This window comes from Delphinapterus leucas, chromosome 12 (assembly GCF_059928025.1).
Source record: "Delphinapterus leucas isolate spDelLeu-1000000601 "Yukka" chromosome 12, BTC_Dleu_Yukka2, whole genome shotgun sequence".
NCBI lineage: Eukaryota > Metazoa > Chordata > Mammalia > Artiodactyla > Monodontidae > Delphinapterus > Delphinapterus leucas.
This window is the reverse complement of record NC_143140.1, coordinates 61,137,162-61,148,332: the sequence shown is the minus strand read 5'-3', so window position 1 is coordinate 61,148,332 and position 11,171 is coordinate 61,137,162.

The following is an 11,171-nucleotide window of genomic DNA, read 5'->3' as shown; positions in this document are numbered from 1 at the left end:
TGTGTGTGTGTCCAGGGAAAATGTAATAGTATTGCAGAGGAGGATTAACTTGGTTGAGATGGGATTAGAAAATTGAAGAAAGCTACACAGAAGAAGTAACATTTGATTTGAGAAATTAATTCAATTTTCAGTTTAGGCATGAAAAGGTTATGGCTGGTGCAGAAGTGGTTTTAGTGACCAAACTATTTTTTAGGAGTCGCTATAGTTACATTTACATAGTTAGCGGGAAGGATGCTGGATTCCGGTTGGAGGGGGATAGTTCAATGTAAATAGTAAGTATCCAGTATAGGCTGAGTGGAAGGTGGTTGCCAGCTGAGCCACTTGAAGTCTACCAGGACTTCATAAAACATGTGGGGCTTCTTAATGGGGACCTTACATTTCTTAATGCACTGTTTAATTTTTTAAATTATATTTTATGTTAATTATAAATGGATATTCTTGAAGTGCTAATTTGTCCAAATATACTGCTAAAATTAAAAAGTATTTTTATTAGACATTTATTTTAAAGTCGTTTATTTTTGGAAAGAAGACAATAGTTTGCCAGAATCTTATCATTATAAAGTAGCTTTTGTTGTTAAATAGAAAAAAATTCCTTAAATCAAATATAATAATTTATCTTTTAAATTTACATTTTCTCTTTGCAAAGTAGAACATTCGGAACAGAAGAAACTTCAAACTCTATTGTCAAACAAACATGTATCTATTACCTTTCATATGTTTCTCATAATCCTTTTAACTATCCGAGACAATTGTCAAAGCTATTTATATTTAAACAGGGTTTTGCTTCCTCCTAGTTTGAGTTCTCCATCTATTTGATCCTAAAGTGAAATGGTGAATTTGTGACATCAAAACCCGATCTAGGGCAACCATTTATTATTGTGGTCAATCACAATTTTATGATTTCACTGTAAGAAATAAGAAAAAAATGCACAAAAGAGAGTATTTGTACAAATTGTTCTAACAGTAGTAAAACATTATTCTCATAGCAAAAGAAAATAATAGCTAACATGGCTGCTTCTTTATTATAGTCCTGAGTTTCTGTATTCATAGAAGTATAAAACATCCTCTTTTTAAAAATTAGCACCATCACTTTTTTAAAGACCATATTCTTAAATACGTGCAAATATATGCAACTTGTATGAAAATTACCATGTAATGTTCCCATTTGATCAGATTAAATATTGAAGTTTGTGGGGGGACAGCAAGAGGCCAGAAAGGAGGTGAGTTGGTCATATCTCCCAGAACTTTGAACCACATTTTTGGCATCTAAAACAAAGACAAACGTATTATCCATTGCTGCAGTACTTTGCTAGGAATGTACTCTATGCACAAGGGTCATATATTTGTATTTTTCTCTATTGTAATGGATTAAGCTTGAATCCCATAGCACTATGATATTTGTATTTACAAATAGAAACCATATTTATTCTGAATACATTTGTAACTAAGTACACAATTTACAGCTTTATCACTTGTTTTATGAGTCCATTTGGCTTGGCACAGAAAAAAAAATAATTAAGTCTGTGGATTGCAGGGCCTGGTGTTTATTTATGCAGAAACTGCCTATTTATTAACATTAAGCATCTCCCATTTGGTCTCAAAGAGATGTATAGCTACATGGAAACAGAACAGCTTTCAGTAGATGATTGCACAACTACAGATGCTTTTTTCCGACACTGTCACAGCTGAGGAGGTCCAACCAAATGAAAAACAGTTCTGATGAAGTGAGAAACAGAAAAGCGGTACCATGCAAACGTTACCACATAATAAAATGCAGGCCAGCACACATTTTTTTAACTCTCTTTATTAAATTTATGTGAATCAAGAGGAAAGGGTGAAAAGTATATTTACTGATGATAAAAATTATTCTCTGGATAATTTCAGTCATCTCATTTAAAACTTATTCTTGGAGGGGACCTTGAAGATGGCGGAAGAGTAAGACGCGGAGATCGCCTTCCTCCCCACGGATACACCAGAAATACATCTACACGTGGAACAACTCCTACAGAACACCTACTGAAGGCTGGCAGAAGACCTCAGACCTCCCAAAAGGCAAGAAACTCCCCACGTACCTGGGTAGGGCAAAAGAAAAAAAGAAAAAACAGAGACAAAAGAATAAGGACGGCACCTGCGCCAGTGGGAGGGAGCTGTGAAGGAGGAAAAGTTTCCACACACTAGGAAGCCCCTCCGCGGGCGGAGACTGCGGGAGGCGGAGGGGGGGGCTTCGGGACCGAGGAGTAGTGCACAGCGACGGGTGCGGAGGGCAAAGCGGGGAGATTCCCGCACAGAGGATCGGTGCCGACCGGCACTCACCAGCCCGAGAGGCTTGTCTGCTCACCCGCCCGGGCGGGCGGGGCTGCGAGCTGAAGCTCGGGTTTCGGTTTTGGACGGAGCGCAGGGAGAGGACCGGGGTTGGCGGCTTGAACATAGCCTGAAGGGGTTAGTGCACCACGACTAGCCGGGAGGGAGTTCGGGGAAAAGCCTGCACCTGCCGAAGAGGCAAGAGACTTTTTCTTCCCTCTTTGTTTCCTGGTGCGCGAGGAGAGGGGTTTAAGAGCGCTGCTTAAAGGAACTCCAGAGACGGGCGCGAGCCGCGGCTAAAAGCGCGAACCCCAGAGACGGGCGCGAGCCGCGGTTAAAAGCGCGAACCCCAGAGACGGGCGCGAGCCGCGGCTAAAAGCGCGGACCCCAGAGACGGGCGGGAGACGCTAAGGCTGCTGCTGCCGCCACCAAGGGGCCTGTGTGCGAGCACAGGTCACTCTCCACACCCCTCTTCCGCGGAGCCTGTGCACCCCGCCACTGCCAGGTTCCCGGGAACCAGGGACAACTTCCCCGGGAGAACGCACGGCGGGCCTCAGGCTGGAGCAACGTCACGCCGGCCTCTGCCGCAACGTCACGCCGCCTCTGACGCCGCAGGCCCGCCCCGCACGCAGTGCCCCTCCTTCCCCCCCCTCACCCCCGGCCTGAGTGAGCCTGAGCCCCCGAATCAGCGGCCCCTTTAACCCTTTCCTGTCTGAGCAAAAAACAGACGCCCTCCAGCGACCTACACGCAGAGGCAGGGCCAAATCCAAAGCTGAGCTCCTGTGAGCTGTGAGAACAAAGAAGAGAAAGGGAAATCTTTCCCAGCAGCCTCAGAAGCAGCGGATTAAAGCTCCACAATCAACTTGATATACCCTGCATCTGTGGAATACCTGAATAGACAAGGAATGATCCCAAACTGAAGAGGTGGAATTTAGGAGCGAGATCTATGATTTTTTTTCCCTTTTCCTCTTTTTGTGAATGTGTACGTGTATGCTTATGTGTGAGATCTTGTCTGTATACTCTTGCTTCCACCATTTGTCCTAGGGCTCTATCCGTCCATGGTTTTTAAAAAAAAAATTTTTTTTTCTCAATAATTAATTTTAATTGTAATAACTTTATTATACTTTACCGTCGTTCCTTCTTTCTTTCTTTCTTTCTTTCCGTCCTTCCCTCCTTTAGACAACGAATCACCCCAAATTGAGGAGGTGGTCTCTGAGAGCAAGATTTATGATTTTTCCCCCTTTACCTCTTTTTGTGAAGGTGTATGTGTATGCTTCTGTATAAGATTTTCTCTGTATAGCTTTGCTTCCAACATTTGTCCTAAGGTTCTATCCGTCCCTCTTTTTTTTTTTTTTTCTAAATATTTTTTAATTCAATAACTATATTATACTTTATTTTATTTTTACTGTATCTTCTTTCTTTCTGTCTTTTTTCCTTCTTTCCCTCCTTCCTTCCTTCCTTCCTTCCTCCCTCCCTCCCTCCTTTCTTTCCTTCTTTGCTTCTTTCTTCCTTCCTTCCTTTCCTCCTTTCCTTCTTTCTTTCCTCATACTTCTACTAATTCTCTCTACTTTTTCTCCCTTTTATTCTGAGCCGTGTGGATGAAAGGCTCTTGGTGCTCCAGCCAGGAGTCAGGGCTCTGCCTCTGAGGTAGGAGAGCCAACTTCAGGACACTGGTCAACAAGAGACCTCCCAGCTCCACATAATATTAAACGGTGGAAATCTCCCAGTGACCTCCATCTTAACACCAGCACCCAGCTTCACTCAACGACCAGCAAGCCACAGTGCTAGACAACCTATGCCAAACAACTAGCAAAACAGGAACACAACCCCACCCATTAGCAGAGAGGCTGCCTAAAATCATAATAAGGCCACAGACACCCCAAAACACACCACCAGACGTGAACCTGCCCACTAGAGAGACAAGATCCAGCCTCATCCACCACAACACAGGCACTAGTCCCCTCCACCAGGAAGCCTACACAACCCACTGAAACAACCTTAGCCACTGGAGACAGACATCAAAAACAACGGGAACTACGAACGTGCAGCCTGCAAAAAGGAGACCCCAAACACAGTAAGATAAGCAAAATGAGAAGGCAGAAAAACACACAGCAGATGAAGGAGCAAGATAAAAATGCACCAGACCTAACAAATGAAGAGGAAATAGGCAGTCTACCTGAAAAAGAATTCAGAATAATGATAGTAAGGATGATCCGAAATCTTGGAAGTAGAATGGACAAAATGTAAGAAGCAGTTAACAAGGACCTAGAAGAAATAAAGATGAAACAAGCAATGATGAACAACGCAATAAATGAAATTAAAAGTACTCTAGATGGGATCAATAACAGAATAACTGAGGCAGAAGAACGGATAAGTGACCTGGAAGATAAAATAGTGGAAATAACTACTGCAGAGCAGAATAAAGAAAAAAGAATGAAAAGAACTGAGGACAGTCTCAGAGACCTCTGGGACAACATTAAACGCACCAACATTCGAATTATAGGGGTTCCAGAAGAAGAAGAGCAAAAGAAAGGGACTGAGAAAATATTTGAAGAGATTATAGTTGAAAACTTCCCTAATATGGGAAAGGAAATAGTTAATCAAGTCCAGGAAGCACAGAGAGTCCCATACAGGATAAATACAAGGAGAAATACGCCAAGACACATATTAATCAAACTGTCAAAAATTAAATACAAAGAAAGCATATTAAAAGCAGCAAGGGAAAAACAGCAAATAACACACAAGGGAATCCCCATAAGGTTAACAGCTGATCTCTCAGCAGAAACCCTACAAGCCAGAAGGGAGTGGCAGGACATACTGAAAGTGATGAAGGAGAAAAACCTGCAACCAAGGCTACTCTACCCAGCAAGGATCTCATTCAGATTTGATGGAGAAATTAAAACCTTTACAGACAAGCAAAAGCTGAGAGAGTTTAGCACCACCAAACCAGCTTTACAGCAAATGCTAAAGGAACTTCTCTAGACAAGGAACACAAGAGAAGGAAAAGACCTATAATAACGAACCCAAAACAATATAGAAAATGGGAATAGGAACATACATATCGATAATTACCTTAAATGTAAATGGACTAAATGCTCCCACCAAAAGACACAGATTGGCTGAATGGATACAAAAACAAGACCCTTATATATGCTGTCTACAAGAGACCCACTTCAGACCTAGAGACACATACAGACTGAAAATAAGGGGATGGAAAAAGATATTCCATGCAAATGGAAACCAAAAGAAAGCTGGAGTAGCAATTCTCATATCAGACAAAATAGACTTTAAAATAAGGACTATTACAAGAGACAAAGAAGGACACTACATAATGATCAAGGGATCAATCCAAGAAGAAGATATAACAATTGTAAATATTTATGCACCCAACATAGGAGCACCTCAATACATAAGGCAAATACTAACAGCCATAAAACAGGAGATTGACAGTAACACATTCATAGTAGGGGACTTTAACACCCCACTTTCACCCATGGACAGATCATCCAAAATGAAAATAAATAAGGAAACACAAGCTTTAAATGATACATTAAACAAGATGGACTTAATTGATATTTATAGGACACTCCATCCAAAAACAACAGAATACACATTTTTCTCAAGTGCTCATGGAACATTCTCCAGGATAGATCATATCTTGGGTCACAAATCAAGCCTTGGTAAATTTAAGAAAATTGAAATTGTATCAAGTATCTTTTCTGACCACAACGCCATGAGACTAGATATCAATTACAGGAAAAGATCTGTAAAAAATACAAACACATGGAAGCTAAACAATACACTACTTAATAATGAAGTGATCACTGAAGAAATCAAAGAGGAAATAAAAAAATACCTAGAAACAAATGACAATGGAGACACAACGACCCAAAACCTATGGGATGCAGCAAAAGCAGTTCTAAGGGGGAAGTTTATAGCAATACAAGCCCACCTTAAGAAGCAGGAAACATCTCGAATAAACAACCTAACCTTGCACCTCAAGCAATTAGAGAAAGAAGAACAAAAAAACCCCAAAGCTAGCAGAAGGAAAGAAATCATAAAAATCAGATCAGAAATAAATGAAAAAGAAAGGAAGGAAACGATAGCAAAGATCAATAAAACTAAAAGCTGGTTCTTTGAGAAGATAAACAAAATAGATAAACCACTAGCCAGACTCATCAAGAAAAAAAGGGAGAAGACTCAAATCAATAGAATTAGAAATGAAAAAGGAGAAGTAACAACTGACACTGCAGAAATAAAAAAAATCATAAGAGATTACTACAAGCAACTCTATGCCAATAAAATGGACAATCTGGAAGAAATGGACAAATTCTTAGAAATGCACAACCTGCCAAGACTGAATCAGGAAGAAATAGAAAATATGAACAGACCAATCACAAGCACTGAAATTGAAACTGTCATTAAAAATCTTCCAACAAACAAAAGCCCAGGACCAGATGGCTTCACAGGTGAATTCTATCAAACGTTTAGAGAAGAGCTAACACCTATCCTTCTCAAACTCTTCCAAAATATAGCAGAGGGAGGAACACTCCCAAATTCCTTCTACGAGGCCACCATCACCTTGATACCAAAACCAGACAAGGATGTCACAAAGAAAGAAAACTACAGGCCAATATCACTGATGAACATAGATGCAAAAATCCTCAACAAAATACTAGCAAACAGAATCCAACAGCACATTAAAAGGATCATACACCATGATCAAGTGGGGTTTATTCCAGGAATGCAAGGATTCTTCAATATACGCAAATCTATCAATGTGATAAACCATATTAACAAATTGAAGGAGAAAAACCATATGATCATCTCAATAGATGCAGAGAAAGCTTTCGACAAAATTCAACACCCATTTATGCTAAAAACCCTGCAGAAAATAGGCCTAGAGGGAACTTTCCTCAACATAATAAAGGCCATATATGACAAGCCCACAGCAAACATCATCCTCAATGGTGAAAAACTGAAAGCATTTCCACTAAGATCAGGAACAAGACAAGGTTGCCCACTCTCACCACTCTTATTCAACATAGTTTTGGAAGTTTTAGCCACAGCAATCAGAGAAGAAAAGGAAATAAAAGGAATCCAAATCGGAAAAGAAGAAGTAAAGCTGTCACTGTTTGCAGATGACATGATACTATACATAGAGAATCCTAAAGATGCTACCAGAAAACTACTAGAGCTAATCAATGAATTTGGTAAAGTAGCAGGATACAAAGTTAATGCACAGAAATCTCTGGCATTCCTATATACTAATGATGAAAAATCTGAAAGTGAAATCAAGAAAACACTCCCATTTACCATTGCAACAAAAAGAATAAAATATCTAGGAATAAACCTACCTAAGGAGACGAAAGACCTGTATGCAGAAAATTATAAGACACTGATGAAAGAAATTAAAGATGATACAAATAGATGGAGAGATATACCATGTTCTTGGATGGGAAGAATCAACATTGTGAAAATGACTCTACTACCCAAAGCAATCTACAGATTCAATGCAATCCCTATCAAACTACCACGGGCATTTTTCACAGAACTAGAACAAAAACGTTCACAATTTGTATGGAAACACAAAAGACCCCGAATAGCCAAAGCAATCTTGAGAACGAAAAAAGGAGCTGGAGGAATCAGGCTCCCTGACTTCAGACTATACTACAAAGCTACAGTAATCAAGACAGTATGGTACTGGCACAAAAACAGAAATATAGATCAATGGAACAGGATAGAAAGCCCAGCGATTAACCCACGCACATATGGACACCTTATCTTTGATAAAGGTGGCAGGAATGTACAGTGGAGAAAGGACAGCCTCTTCAATAAATGGTGCTGGGAAAACTGGACAGGTACATGTAAAAGTATGAGATTAGATCACTCCCTAACACCATACACAAAAATAAGCTCAAAATGGATTAAAGAGCTAAATGTAAGGCCAGAAACTATCAAACTCTTAGAGGAAAACATAGGCAGAACACTCTATGACATAAATCACAGCAAGATCCTTTCTGACCCACCTCCTAGAGTAATGGAAATAAAAACAAAAATAAACAAATGGGACCTAATGAAACTTCAAAGCTTTTGCACAGCAAAGGAAACCATAATCAAGACCAAAAGACAACCCTCAGAATGGGAGAAAATATTTGCAAATGAAGCAACTGACAAAGGATTAATCTCCAAAATTTACAAGCAGCTCATGCAGCTCAATAACAAAAAAACAAACAACCCAATCCAAAAATGGGCAGAAGACCTAAATAGACATTTCTCCAAGGAAGATATACAGAATGCCAACAAACACATGAAAGAATGCTCAACATCATTAATCATTAGAGAAATGCAAATCAAAACTACAATGAGATATCATCTCACACCAGTCAGAATGGCCATCATCAAAAAATCTAGAAACAATAAATGCTGGAGAGGGTGTGGAGAAAAGGGAACACTCTTGCACTGCTGGTGGGAATGTGAATTGGTTCAGCCACTATGGAGAACAGTATGGAGGTTCCTTAAAAAACTACAAATAGAATTACCATATGACCCAGCAATCCCACTACTGGGCATATACCCTGAGAAAACCAAAATTCAAAAAGAGTCATGTACCAAAATGTTCATTGCAGCTCTATTTACAATTGCCCAGAGATGGAAACAACCTAAGCGCCCATCATCGGATGAATGGATAAAGAAGATGTGGCACATATATACAATGGAATATTACTCAGCCTTAAAAAGAAATGAAATTGAGCTATTTGTAATGAGATGGATAGACCTAGAGTCTGTCATACAGAGTGAAGTAAGTCAGAAAGAAAAAGACAAATACCGTATGCTAACGCATATATATGGAATTTAAGGGGAAAAAAAAAAAAATGTCATGAAGAACCTAGGGGTAAGACAGGAATAAAGACGCAGACCTACTGGAGAACGGACTTGAGGATATGGGGAGGGGGAAGGGTGAGCTTTGACAGGGCGAGAGAGAGTCATGGACATATACACACTAACAAACGTAGTAAGGTAGATAACTAGAGGGAAGCAGCCGCAAGGCACAGGGATATTAGCTCGGTGCTTTGTGACAGCCTGGAGGGGTGGGATAGGGAGAGTGGGAGGGAGGGAGACGCAAGAGGGAAGACATATGGGAACATATGTATATGTATAACTGATTCACTTTGTTATAAAGCAGAAACTAACACACAATTGTAAAGCAATTATACCCCAATAAAGATGTTTAAAAAAATAAATAAAAAAAAAAAAAAAAAAAAACTTATTCTTTATAAGTTTTTAGTTTTCCCTGCTTCCTTTTAGCTCTCTATCATCTACTCCAAAGTTAAACTTTTTGGATTTAAAAAAGAAATAGAATTTGCAGGTGGTATGTTCCTGAACAGACAGTCTAATATCGTGATGTTACAAAACACTTAAATGAAAATCAGTAGGCTGTCCTCACTAATCCTAGCCTTAATAAATTTTCAGATGATTCATCTTAACCTGTTTCAATAGCCATGTTAGTGCGTGTGTCTATCCTGCTCCACTGGGAACGATGCCAGCCAGAAAATGAATTAAATCACGGGATGTGTTATGATGCTATCCCCGAAAGATTTCTAGCCTAAGCTGTACACACAGCATTATACCACAGGGAACCAGGCACCCCAATGGATTCTAAAAGTACATGCAGATGTGTTTTTCTGATTATGCATAGCTAGAAATATTGCTTATCCTTCTGGAATGTGCGAATATAGAGACAGATACAAATATTACAATCAGTAATTGTAAAACATATATAAATGGATTAACTGTATTCACTTCATGCTACCAAAAGCATTTTTTCTCCACTACTTTGTATATATGCATAATTGTATACGTGTTTATGTGTGTATATATATAAAGTTTTGCCATGTATTCTACTGTTTTAGTTAAAGTAATTATCTCTAAGCATATTTCCTCATATTCAATTAGTGTACCTATACTGGGATCAAAAATAATTTTTGTTCCTTTCATTTTCATTAACATTCATTAAGTGCTTATTATTTGCCAGGAAAGTGTGTTGAATGTTTAACATATATTATCTCACTTAATCATTACAATAACCTTATGAAGGTGGTATTTTTATGTCTGTTTCACCAATGAGGAAATTGTGCACCTGAGAAACTGGAGAATATGTGAGACAACTGATTAGTTAATAATAGGGAAGCCAAAATTCAAATTCAGGCTCTAGTTCCAAAGTCACTGCTCTTAACCAGTATTTCTTTCAAGTCAGCTAACCAATCAACTAACTCAATATATTAGCACAAAAGGGATATAAAAAGGATTCAAATCAAGTATGTTTCATTACAAGATTGTAATAAATGAATAGAACACATTCATTTTAACTAAATGCAGTAGGAGGGAATGTATTGCTCTACTGAGTCTCCAGCCCTAAATGTCTTCCTGCTCCCTCACACCAACATCCAAAAATATTTGAGAGAAATTTAAATCTATCATAGGGTCTGAGCTACTTTGATGCTTTACATTCCTATAGCATTTCTTTAAATATTATTAATTATTTAAATTTCTATGGCATTGTTATTTGCTCAAGTTAAAGTTACCCAAGAATGCTTTGCATACTGTTCCTTCAAGAGATTGCATCACACATTTAATTTCTGTCAGTGAGTTCTATTCTTCTGTCATATATTTCCTCTTCTGCCTTTTGTACTCTCTTCAGAGGTGCATCCAAAGACAGGAATGGAATGAAAACGGCCGATTACCATAAACTTCAAGAAAGCAGAATAAAATATTATCAAAGTTTGTTATTTGTTTGGATTTACTGGTCATCTGTAGTGTTGTTTCCAGCATAACCATTTCTAGTTCTTTTCCAGAGGGAGTAAAAGAAA